The sequence below is a fragment of the Euwallacea similis genome, chromosome 8, assembly GCF_039881205.1.
Source record: "Euwallacea similis isolate ESF13 chromosome 8, ESF131.1, whole genome shotgun sequence".
Taxonomy (NCBI): domain Eukaryota; kingdom Metazoa; phylum Arthropoda; class Insecta; order Coleoptera; family Curculionidae; genus Euwallacea; species Euwallacea similis.
Genome location: NC_089616.1, coordinates 5265365 through 5279203, shown reverse-complemented (window position 1 = coordinate 5279203; position 13839 = coordinate 5265365). Strand labels below are relative to the sequence as shown.

Genomic DNA, 13839 nt, shown 5'->3' with positions numbered 1-13839 from the left:
CCTCAATAATATTATTTTTAATGTCTTGGATGGTAGCTGTATGACTGAAGTACACTTTACTTTTCAAAAATCCCCACAAAAAAAAATCGACTGGTATCAAATCGCATAAACGAGCAGGCCAAGACACATTTCCATTTCGCGAAATTACGTGTTCATCAAATTTCGACTTCAACAACTCAATGTTTGCATGCGTTGTGTGACATGTCGCACCATATTGTTGAAAGTGAAGGTCCTTTAGGTTGATACGATTAATTTTCGGAAAAAAATAATTACTTGTCATGGCACGGTATCAGTCAGAATTCATAGTAATCGCATTTTCATTATTACTTTCAAAAATATAAGGACCAATGATTCTTTTCGACCACACCAAACAGTTAATTTTGGAGGATGCATCGGTTGTTCTCGATATTCTCTATGACTCTCATTGGTCCAAATGCAGCAATTTTGCTTATTTACTGTCCCATGTAATGTGAAATTCGCTTCATCGTTAAAGATGATTTTCGATGAAAAAGTGACGTCAATTGCACGATGTTCAATGAGCCAATTCGAGAAAACACGACGGGTAAAATGATCTGCTAGTTTGAGATCTTGTGTTAATTGAATCTCGTATACATGTAAACTCAAGTCTTTATGCACAATACGGCGTAAACTGGTGGATGAAATTCTCAATTCTTGTGATCGACGAATTACACTTAATTTTCGATCCCCCTTGACACTTTCTTTCACAGCAGCGATATTTTCTGGTAAACGAACACTTTTTCATCTGCCAGTCTTTGGTAGATCATTGACCGAATGAGTTGACCGAATGAGAAAACCGTCGATTGTGCTCTGATTTGAACGGTTATGCCGACCGAGAAAATCACGTATTGCGCGAAACGTATTTTTTATTTTTACACCACATTTATAGTGCTCTTGAATAACTTTAATTCGTCGTTCAATCGCATACGACTCCATAGCGATAAATGACAAACGCTCAACTACCAAAATGACATATAGTTGATAGAGAAACAAAAGAACGTCTCTGTCAAATTGACGTTTACTTTCCTGCGCCACGATTAGCGGACCGTTTAAATTAAAAGTGGGCAAGATGTAATTAACATTTTTGCTCATCCTTTATATTAAATTACAAAAAAAAACTATCTTCAATTTCAAGAATAGTTTGTTGTTAAAACGTACCAGTCAAAAAACAGTAATTAAGTGACTCATTTCACTTAGAAAAAAAATGTTTTCCGAACTCTTATATTTTTACATTTCGTTAAATTTCTCAAGGAGTATTGTTTTAGGCTTAATGAGATTTATATAATCTCCTAGAATTTTCTTCTTCTAATTTCAAATATGTAAAAAACTATAGGGTATTCAATTAAAAAAAACAACATAAGTTTACATATATTTTTTTGCGTACCCTGTGTAAATGAGAATATTTTTAAATATGTATGTTCCATGAGGTCCTACACACAACACCACATACAAACTTATTAAATTTTTGTATTTTATTTTTGAACCACTGAACCGATTTTAATAAAAAGTAGTTCACTAAAAAGGAAATCAAATTCCCTTTAAAACGGTATGTCACATGACCCCCTTTCCGTTTGAAAAAATTGCGTTGACAGCGCCTTCTCTGAGGGTGTTCATGTGACACATGTCATTTATTCATCGGAATGTAGTAGATGTGACCTTAAATGGAACAAAATTTACCCCAAGCCCATATCTTCCTTCGTTCAAAAAAAAGTAGGAGGGGAACATTTAACGTCCGCACTGTATAAGTATAAAAACAATGTTTTATCAAAACCATTAATAAAGTCGTAATCGTCCGAGGCGCTCTTATTGAACCACTCTGTATATAGGTATGTTTCCCTCTTTAATAATTATTATGAAATAATAACCAAAACAACCATTACTTTTTCAGAATGAATGTAAAAAATTGTCCTTGACAAAAATAGGAAAAGAAAATTTTAAAAGACTATTTTACCGTTCTATTCCGAAAAATTCTAATATTTTATGGAATATTCGTTTGCTTCAAGGACTGCTCTACATCTTCTGGGCATTGAATCCACAAGTTTCTGCAAACTTCTACACTTGCCCTTTCACTCATCTTGCAGTATCTCCCATAAATCCCGCACATTATGAATGATCCTTAATCGAATTTTGCCCTCTAAGTAGTCCCACAGATGTTCTATTGGGTTTAAATCTGGTGATTAGGAGGGCCATTACAAAATATCAATGCTTTTTTCCAAAAACCAATTTTTTATCAGCCGAGAAGAGTATTTAGGATCGTTATCCTGTTGAAACCTCCACATTAGAGACATTTGTTCTTAAGCAAATGGTAACATCGTATTTTTCAAAATGTTTCTGTACATAAACCAATCCATTTTTCCATCTATTTTAAATAACGGTCCCATTCCACACTGAGAAAAATATCCCCAGACTGTTAGACCGCCACCTTCATGCTTCTCTGTAGTTTCTCTTTGTTTATATCATATCTCACATGACAACATATGATTTTTCACCCGATTCAAATATTTTAAACTTACTTCCATCACTTAGAACGGTATTCTATTTTTGAGTATTCCAGTGTAAGTGCCTATTTGCAAATCAAATTCTGTTCTTGCTATTTTTTTTTTTTAAAGCAAGAGTTTCTTTACCACAACTCTTCCAAAAAGACCATCTTCATAAAGACATTGTCTCACAGTGCTGCCAGTCACAGTTACATTTAAATTTTCGCGAATTTCCTCGTTTATCTGTCGAGATGATTTGTGTGGGTCTCTTATCGATATCTTTTAATACACTTTTGTACATAAGGGCTAGTTTTTCTAGGGCTACCAAATTTGGAGCGATTTGTTACAATGCCTAAAATTCGATATTTCTTTCAAATTTTTGAAACTAAACCTTTTGATATTCTTAAAGATTTTGCGATTATGCACTGTTTCAATCTTTGTTCATTTAACTCTACTACTTTGTTCCACAAATCTTCTGAGAAATAATTGTTTTTACTCATTTCTAACAATGTGTTACTGCAAACAACACTACAGTAGAAGTAAAGTAATGGCCACAACGGCAAAAATATGAAATAACTAACTTCTTTTCCATACTTTTGACCGAGCCCTAAACAAGAAAATGTTGATAAGAAAGGAATGTCTACAGGGAACTTCAAATTCGACCCTCACCATTAGGATCTCGGAAATTAGAGAAGATACAAAGAAGTTTGAATTGGGACAAAATTGTATTTAGGACTTGATCAAATGGCATTTTCAAAATTTGAATTTTCCGAATACTTTCGAAGATTCCGTTTTTCTTCATTTGTGAAACTCATTTTCATTGGAATCTGCGTGCACCGATCGCGTTTGACATGTTCTGTCATGTAATGCGCATAAAAAAAATCCTTCGATGAAATTAAGGTCAATTAAAGTAATATTTGTTTTTATTTAAATATTTGGGCATTTAAAATAACAAATTATAGGAAATTGTATATCAATGAAATCAGAATGACACGCATTATTTTTCTGTCAAAAAATCCAATATGGCGCCCATAAAAAAAATAAAGTTGATGATGGTAGACGAAACGTCGCATAGCAAATCTGAAAAGGTCATCGTGTAGCTGAGAAAAAGTGGCAATGAAAATGTACTTATTGTTTTAGACTTGTAAAATAACGCTAAAAATAAATAAAAACGAAATTTCCAATTTTTAATATTTTTCGGATATCTTGAAAAGTACTCGGAAAATTCAAATTTTGAAAATGCAAGTCCTAAATTACACAATTTTGCCCCCATTGAAACTTCTTCGTATTTCCTCTAATTTCTTAGAAGCTAATGGTGAGGGTTGAATTTGAAATACCCTGTTTAGTCGAAAATATAAACAGTTCAAAATGTTTAGTACCCATTTTGATTGTTATAATATTTAACACAATGTTCCTTTTTTTATCGACTTTGCTTAAATAAAGTACAAAATAATAATCTTTTCATATTTATGTCCGCCACTGTATGTAAAGCAATAGTCACGGTCCACTAAAGCGAACAAAACCATGCTATGATCTTTTTTATAATTAAAGTAATCGGATTCTTTTCTCTGGTGTTCTTTTATTACGATGTGTTTTCCATCGATGGCTCCAATGCAAGATGGAAAATTGTATTTATTTTTAAATCCCGCTTCTATACAGGGTGTTCCCGATCAAAGTGAAAATATTCTGAGCATACATTCTACTACTGAAATGAACCAACAAGTATTTTTTCTTTTTGTTCAAAAGTTTGTCGTTTAAGCACTAGGGCTTTTTGAATATGGGGCCCCATTTGGATAAAATCATTTATTTTGGCAAAACCCTTCAATGGGTTATTATAAAATTGGTATACAACCATTTTTTATCGTAGCAATTCAAAAATTTTAAAAAATCAAAAATATAGGTTTGTCATAACATAGATACACAATGTTGATCAAAAGTGGTGAAACTTTTGAATTTTCTTTTCTACTTACGATTGTGCATAATAATCTTTAATCAAATTTTTTTATGAGTATGCAGGTTAATTCTTAAATTAAATAATGCACAAATAAATAAATAAATGGAGATTTCTATTATACAAAATAAATGAATGTATTTTCTTAGAGGACATAAGTGGAAAAATTTTAATAAAAATTAACAAAACGTACATATCTTTTAATATTTAGTCGTAAATCCTTTGTTCTTTATCATCTCTGTACATCTTTGGGGCATTGAGATCAAGGAAGATCTGATTTTGTTTTAAAAAATTTCATACCAAGCTTGTGAAAGAGCAGCAAATAATTGATCTTTATTTATAAATTTTTCCGGGTATTTATTCCTGACTTCACGTTTGAATTGTTTCCACATGTTTTCAATGGGATTTAAATCCGGACTCCAAGCTGGCCATTTTATAATAGGCACTTGTTCTGCTTCAAGAAACTCTTTGACCAGTTTTGCAATATGCTTTGAAACCTTATCGTATTGAAATTTCCAAACTAATGGTAAGGATTCCTCGGCAAATGGTAATATTTTATTTCTTAAAATGTCAGGATATTGATATTCCTTCTATTTTTGTTAGTGGTTCCATCCCATGGCCAGACAAGAATTCTCACACAAGAAAGTTGCCAACCCATGTTTAACAGTTGGTACAGTATACTTAGGGTTGAATATCCCCTTTCTTGATACAATTTCACTTGGTTGCAAACAACACTTTTGTTTAAATTTAACTGTTTTCCAATATGGATTTGGTTGACCCCCTGGTGATATTTTTTAACAATAAGATCCTTTATCTAATTTGATAAATTAACAACTCGTGGCATTTTGAAGAAAAACTACAAAAATACTGATAAAATATCAGCTTTTTTAGGCAAGCAATATTTGTTTCATACTAAAGAGACCAAAAGGTTTCTCCATTTACAGTGGAAGTCAGCTAATTAGAAAGGCCTATCGTAAAAATGAAAGTATTAATATTGGGACTCTTCAATATAAATATATTCAATTATTAGTCATTTTTTTATAAGGAGGGCTCATCAACAATACAATTTTTGTTTATTGATATTTTCGGTCCAAAAGGGCATGAAAAAAAATCTTAGCAGAAACAAAACTGGACATACCATCTGATAAAACTTAACTCGGACTGGTTCATTTAAACTACGCTCGTAAACCGAAATGAGTAAAATTTTTTTTCCTAGATTGATAAAACCTTTTTTTACATTCGTGTGAAGTTTGAGCGGGATAAGTTAACCAACATGTGTTTGGCAGCTATTTGTTTACGATACGAAAAGTTTGTCTGGCGATTTTTACTATGGAAAAGAAAATTGAACGAGTTTGCTTGAAATTTTGTGTTTCCAACGGAATTACAGCTTTTTTTTATAGAGGTTGAGGAAATGCATTTACGCACACCAGACCGTTGTTGTTATGTTGTTGATCGGCCTAATAGTGTGAGACTACAGTATTTCAGGCAATTGCCGACTACCCACTAAAACCTTTTTCCTCTCTTCACCCTGGATCCCCACCGGAACCGCCTCTCGGCATTAATTCAGTGAATGGAATTACAGTTACGGAATTATTGAAAATGTCGCAGAAGTGTGAAAATTGCAAAATGTTTTTCGACAATAATAATATTATGCTACTTTATTAACTAAATATTTTTCCCTATTACATGTAAAGCATCCTTATCTACAAAAACTGTTCTCTGAAGTCCTTAGTTTACGTTACTCCAGTGGAAAATGTGGAAGATTTTTTGAGAAATTAAATAATTGTAGGGTGTAATGTAATAAGAAATGACCCTGGTATTTTTGAAAGAGCTCGGCAGCCAATGAGGAGAAGATTAGATTCCTGTATTTTAACTGGTGGTGGTCATTTCCAACAGTTTTTGTAGATAAAGATGCTTTACATGTAATAAGGAAAAGTATTTAGTTATTAGGTCGTGTAGTATGAAATGAGTAGATTCTCGAAGTGCCACATTCAACTGCGAATAACTTCACTCTAAATCTATATTTGGACTTGACTTTTTTATGTGGAAAAGGCACATTCTTCCTCTTTCGATCAGAGTTTAAAGTGTTAAAAATTATTGAAAACTTTTATTTTTATAAAAATTTTTGTGCAGCCATGCAAAATAGTGAAATTCGTGTGTTAATGAAATATGAGTTCCACCGTGGAACCACAACAGCTCAGACGGCTCGCAATATTAATGATGTGTTTGGTGCTGAAGTCACTTCACAGCAAACAGTATCTCGTTGGTTCATGAAATTTCGTTCTGGCAATTTTGACCTGAACTAACCTGAACAAATGAACCACGTGGACGACCTGAAACTCAAGTGGATAACGATTATCTGAAAGCCGTGGTGGAAGCGAATCCACGTCAAAGTGCAAGCGAATTATCGTTAATATTCAGTGTAACCAAAAAAACAATATTGACTCATTTGGCTGAAATTGGTAAGGTGAAAAAGCTGGACAAGTGGGTACCGCATGAGTTGAGCGACATACAGAAAGAACGACGTCTCGAGGCTTGTTCTTTGTTGTGCCGGTATAATAACGATCCATTTTTGAATCGGATTGTTACTTGTGATGAGAAATGGATCCTATATGACAATACCAGACGTTCATCGCAGTAGTTGGATCAAGATGAACCATCAAAACATTGTGCGAAAAAAATCTTCATCAAAAGAAGCTTATGGTGTCCGTTTGGTGGTCCAACGCAGGTGTCATCCATCACAGCTTCATGAAACCTGGTGAATCGATTACGTCTGATGTCTACTGCCGACAACTGACCGAAATGATGAGGCAACTGACGGTTAAGCAGCGCCAAGATTAGTCAATCGAAGCGCACCGCTATTGTTGCACGACAACGCTCGGCCACACACCGCACAAGTCACCTTGGCCAAGCTACAGGAGTTGGAATTGGAAACTCTTCGTCATCCACCGTATTCACCAGACTTAGCACCCACTGATTATCACTTCTTTCAAAATTTGGATAACTTCTTGGTAGGGAAAACATTCAACTCCGACGCGGTTGTCAAAGCTGCCTTCCAAGAGTTTATCGACTCCCGGCCTGCCGGCTTTTACAGCAGGGGAATCAATGAACTTCCCGTTAAATGGCAGAAGTGTATTGATAATGGTGGTGCATATTTCGATTGACAATAAAAACATTTCATATGAAAAAGAAATGACTAAAGTTTCAATTCAATTCTACTCATTTCATACTACACGACCTAATAATAAAGTAGCATAATATTATTATTGTCGAAAAACATTTTGGAATTTTCTCGAAAACGATTGGTCCTATCGATATCGACCAAGAGTATCTTTTTTACGTAAACGTGCTTCAGGCATCATATTGTAAAATGGAAATGACAAAAAATTACTATTAGCAAAAATGGGGTAATTTTTACCTCTAACCCCTCCAGTACGGTACACTTTTGATTAAAATTTTACAATTCTGGACTCAGATTCTGATTTAGCGTCAAAAGTTTATGCAATATACCAAATTTCATAATTTTAGTGTGAACGGTTTCGAAAATATTGACGAAAAACCGTCTTCCGGGTGCCCCATTTGAAAGGTCCTAGCTCCCTTAGGCAGCATTTTTCCCCAAATATTCATATGAACTTTTCTTCATAAAAACACCTGAGGAACCACCCCTTGAATTTTTGCCGCATGTTTAGGATACACCCTGTATATTCCCACATGGAAATATAAGAGTTATGTGATTACCTAGACTAAATAAGAGATAAATTCAAAAAGTAGGGTCAGATATAAAATGCTCGCACTTAAAGGCTCTCTTATCACCGCCAGACTAAATCATAGATTTGGTGGTGACAAATCAATCGAAAAAAATCTTAATACACTCACTTTCACATGAAATGCACCACCCAGTAATAATAATAATTAAGTCTTGTAATTTTGGCAAAATAATGCTTCATAATAGAGTATCAAATGATCAGACTTTCAGTAAAAAAGAAAGAATGCTGGTGGTTTTTTTATCATCGACCTATTAGATTTTTTATTCAATTGTAAATAAATAAAATAATATTTACATAGAAATATCAGTTTATTTTGTTGTTGAACTGTGAACAAGACATCTCAAATGCCCCTAGTGAGACAGCGTTGAAAATTTTCCCACGTTTCGGATTTTGATAAAGGGCGAATTATCGGCATGAAGGAGGGTGGACTTTCTTTTCTTGAGATTGCCCGAAGAATAAATCGGAACCACACCACGATTGCGAGAATATGGTCTTCGTGGTCTGAAGAAAGGGTTCAGCGACATCGTCCAGCTGGACGTCCTCCCAGCAACGCACGTGAAGATCGACTTCTTAGACGGATGGCCATTGATGATCGATTTCAAACAACAATGTCTGTTGCAGTAGATTGGATGGGAGCTCTAAATCGTCGGGTGTCGATGGCAACAGTTTACAGAAGAGTTTCGTCTTTTGGCCCGCATTCATACCGCCCAACACCAAGCTTCCAGATTGGCCTGGTGTCAAGAACGAATTGATTGGAATCATGAGTGGAACAATATCGTCTTCAGTGACGAGTCGCAATTTTGTTTATGGATCAATGATGGTCGTAGAAGAGTCAGACGATACCGAGGTGAAAGAAGAAATTTGCAATTTTCTGAAAGGCGCCACACAGCTTTAACGCCTAGTGTTATGGTCTGGGGTGCGATATGTGTTGGCCGAAGATCTTCTCTTGTGTTCGTTCCAGGCACCCTAAACGCACGTCGCTACATTGACAATGTTCTGAGGCCAGTATTAGTATCTTTCATGCAAACTTTACCAAATGGCATTTTCCAACAGGATAATGCAAGACCACATAGTGCGAACATTACTCGACGATACCTGGAAGAAGCACAATTGGAAATACTGCCTTGGCCTGCACGGTCACCGGACTCATCGCCCATCGAACATCTTTGGGATATGATGAGTAGCCGTCTTCGAAATTTACCGAGGCATCAAAACAATGTGGATGACCTACGACATCATCTTGAGGTAGTATGGAATAAAATACCCCAGAAAGATATTGATCATTTGTTGCAAAGCATACCGCGAAGAGTACGTGCTTGCATTGCGGTACGAGGCGATGTCACTTATTATTAATTTTTTCATTATCAAACGATGTATCTTTTAACTGAAAGTCTGATCATTTGATACTCTATTATGAAGCATTATTTTGCCAAAATTACAAGACTTAATTATTATTATTACTGAGTGGTGCATTTCATGTGAAAGTGAGTGTATATGACACCAAGCTGATCGCACCAAATACACAACATGAGTGTTTTTCCGTGGATATTTGGTTTGGCTGTTGATGTTGAAGCATGGCCAGGTGGTCCCCATGATTTTCTTTTCTTTGGGTTAACGTAATGGATCCATTTTTCATCACCAGTGACTACTCGATGCAAAAAATCCTTTTTTTATGCCTAGCAAGCAGCATTTCACTCATGCAAAGTCGGCGTTCAACGTCTCTCAGCTTCAATTTATAAGGAACCCAATTTTTAACACTTAAACGATGCGAAATTGCTTGTTGAGCCACTTCTAATGTAAGTGCAAGTTCTTTTTGCGTTTGGGATGAATCTTCCTCCAATAATACTTCCAATTCCGCATCTTCGTACACTTCAAGTCTTCCACTGCGTTCTTTGTCTTTCATGTCAAATTCACCATTTTTAAATGTGTGAAACCACTCGCGGCGACTTCTCTCACTTAAAGCAGTTTTACCATATGCTTCTACAAGCAATCGATGCGTCTCAGCTACAGATTTCTTCAAATTAAAGAAGTAAATTAAAAGTTCCCGCAAATGACGCTTGTTCGGCGTAAAATTTGACATTATTGAACAAAATAAATTATGTGATGCTGATGAGGAGTCACTAATATTTCAAGGTTAGTTCAGGTTAGTCAGTTGTTATTAGATGACCAAACTTCCCTCCTGAGGTGTCTTCACCTTGTTGTGGTGGGAGGGCTAGAGGGTCCCTGCGACCCTAGGAGCCATGCCGGTGGGTGCAACCGTGCCGGACGGGTCCTGGGAGAGGGACCGGACAAAGAAAGACACACAACAAGATGATGAGTGAACTAAGGAACGCGGTACCCCAGGCGGGTGGTAGTTCCGCCGCCGGTTCAGACTGGGTGAGAGCCCCGGTTACCAGCGCTGGCCCCATGGATTCGGGGGGGAGGGGGCAAAGACTCTCAAAGCATTCAGACAAACAGACATACGGACAGGCATATAGATAAGATAGAAAAAAGGAACTTAAAAAACCAGTATATTAGTATAGTATAAAGTATTTGCAAAAGGAAGAAAGGAGAAGAAACTCGGAAATGGATATAAATATGGTAAAGAAAAGGAAAAATAATGGACACCTCGATTGGAAAGAAAGACTGTTATGCGTATAAAACTAAAGAAAGTACGGAAGTGTTTATTCTAACTAAAGCAGTGGACAGAATTTAAAAAATTATAGAAGAATTGGAAGGTAAAATTGAGAAAAACACGCAAAGGGATATAAGGGAGATAACAAAAAATTTAAAGAGACAAAGGAATATTCTAGACAAAGACATTAGAGTAAACTGGTTGGAGAAACATAGGTATGAGAGGGCGGAGAGGATGTATTATGACGCGGATGTACAGACCGAGGAAGGTTGAGGAAAGGAAATCAGGGATCAAGGAAGTCAATCGGAGATAGAAGGGGAAATAAATACAGTGGAAGGGATAAATGACTATGGGGATTTTAAAAGAGTAGCACAAAACGAATGGAATAAGTCGGCGTATGTAAAATCTGAAATACAAATTGGGAACTCTTTGAAAACTGGAAATAATAATAATGTAAAAGTAGTGTTGGTCGTATTTGGGGACAAGGGGATGAAAAAAGGGGTACAAGCGGGATATAGGATGAGGTTTCCGGAGTTGAAGGAGTGCGGAGAGGGCTTTGAAGTATTAGAACAAACAGTAAAAATTAAAACTGGGACAAGACAAAGACAAAAAGGACAAAAAGTGGTGAAGATAACGCTTACAGGGAGGGAAGAAGATTTATGGGAGAGCCTGGTGGAACTACGAAGAGAAACGGAAGAAGAGAAGTGGGTGGTCATGCATGAAGTGGGGGAGATGGATGTGGAAAGAATGAGAAGGATGGTGGAAGCTGTATTCGGGAAAACAAAACCAAAAATAATAATATTTATAGACAAAAAAAAAAGAATAAAGTAATAAATAAAAGGAAGAAAACCTATGCATTAGTGGTGAGCAGGGAACCGAGGAAACAATTGAGGAAAACGGTGGACAGAATTAAGGAGTAAGTAAAGGGCAGGGAGGAGAAGGAGCAAATACAGGGACTACGAGAAAGGGAAAAATTCTGGTGGAAATGGGGAAGGATGAGGAAGATGTTAGGGAGCTAAAGGAGGTTATTGAAAGGAGCATAATAACAAAGGTGGCAGTGAGGGGACCACATAAAAAAAGGGACATAATACACGTAAGGGGAATAGACGTTACGGCAAGCAAGGACGATGTAAGGAGAGCGCTATTGAAAAAGGTGGAGGGACTTAAGGAATGGGAGTTTTCAGTGGGGGACATGAGGGAGAATAGGGCGGACACACAGACGGTGACAGTTGTGATGGATGAGGAAAAGGTGAAGGCGCTGATGGACGACCCATACTTGAGAGTGGGGTGTAATAGGTGTAGGATGGAAAGGAGAATGGAAGTGGGGAGATGTTACAGGTGCTGGGGATTGGATCATGTAGCGAGGGACTGTAGGGGAGTAGATAGGGCAGGGTGTTGCTTTGTGTGCGGGGAGGAAGGACATAAAAGGGAGGAGTGCATATGCAGAGAGAGGAGAGAGATGTTGCATATGCAATGTGGAGGGACATAGGACGGGGACGGGTAGGTGCGAGGCTTTTAAAAAAGTCTTGGCCGCTGCGAGGAGAGAGGAAAGGAGGAGAGAGTTTGCCCCCCCCCCTGGTGAAAGGGGGGGCGTAGACTCTAAAGATACCCCCCCTGAAGTAATGCCTAGCGGCGGTTCCGGAGGGGATTCAGGGTGAAGAAGGGAGGTTTTTAGTGGATAGGCGCGCCCTCCCTTTAGGGGGGCGAATCCCACATAACCCGGTCGCCAAACTACCAGACCGGGTATCTATGAAGGTTTTCCTTCCCTAAAGAAAAAATGACCAAACTTGCGATAATACGTTATATATCTGACAATTTCAAGATAATCTTCTGGTGGGGCCATGTTTTGTCAAACAGTGGAAACTTCTTTGTACACCTTATAAATAAACATTAATTTTTGTTGCAGTCGTTACTAATTAGTTGACCACCAGTGTATATCGCATCTCTTTTGCGAAGTTTGTCTATACAAAAAGCTTTAAAATCACAGAAAGAAATTATTACTGGTGTACTAAACGTTCACATGTCGGGTTCCGATCCATCGTTATTCACAAATCTCGACAGTCAGATGAATGTTGATGTTTTTTCTTCCCCTTCTACCACTCAGAATTCATGAATTAGTGAGCTGCCTACTGCAATGGACAGTTACTCAGAAACCAAATAATTTAAAATGTATTCAGATTTCATTTACGCCTAGTCAAAATAAATACACTCACATGACAACCAGAAGACCAGCTTATTTTTACTTGTTACTATAAATTAATGGGCTACAAAAAATCACTGGTCTATTGGAAACTGGACAGGATCAAATTTGACGTTTTTGTTCCCTTAAATTGTTGACAACTTATTATAATTTCTTGATTAGTGCGTTAAATTTAGATTTATAATGAATTTTGGTCGATTCATTTATAGTTTTTGTAAAATTTATCAAATTATGTCCTCCATCGACACGGCTGATGAAGTTGCAAAATATGATTTTTCTCCTCTCAAAAAACAGCCTAAAAAGAGTCATTTGAATGTCATAGCAAAAGAAATGATTCTCAGTACTTATAAACGTGAAATTTAAAAAAACTTAGATATGATAGTACATGGAATCGAAGAGAGAGTTGCTACTAAAATAGGGGTTTGTGCTAAAACAGTTTTTAATATTATAAAGGAATATAAACAGAATCATACATTTTCGGAATCAAAAAGAAAACTACGCTACAAACAAATTTCTGATATTGTGGACAATTTTGATAAAAACGCAATAAGACGCAAAGTACACCAATTCTTTTTTCAAAACGAACTTCCAACAGATCGATAAAGTACTAAAAGTTGTTAATGATGATCCAGATTTGCCGACGTTTAAGTAAACTACATTTTATAAACTCCTAAAAAAACTTAATTTAAAATTTAAAACTCGGGGAAGAAACGCCTATTATTAGACGAAGATGAAATTACTTTGTAGCGAAGATTACTTTAAAAAAATAAAATTATACCGAAATGAAGGCCAAAAAATTTACTACCTGGATG

The 13839-nt window shown here is 36.4% G+C and overlaps 1 protein-coding gene and 1 pseudogene across 1 annotated transcript in view; both read left to right on the top strand.

Annotated features, from left to right (window-relative positions):
* The window catches only part of eRF1 (eukaryotic release factor 1), a 114172-nt gene that overhangs the window by 93377 nt on the left and 6956 nt on the right, over window positions 1–13839 (top strand). The window lies entirely within an intron of this gene.
* LOC136410392 (histone-lysine N-methyltransferase SETMAR-like) lies at window positions 6391–7678 on the top strand (annotated as a pseudogene).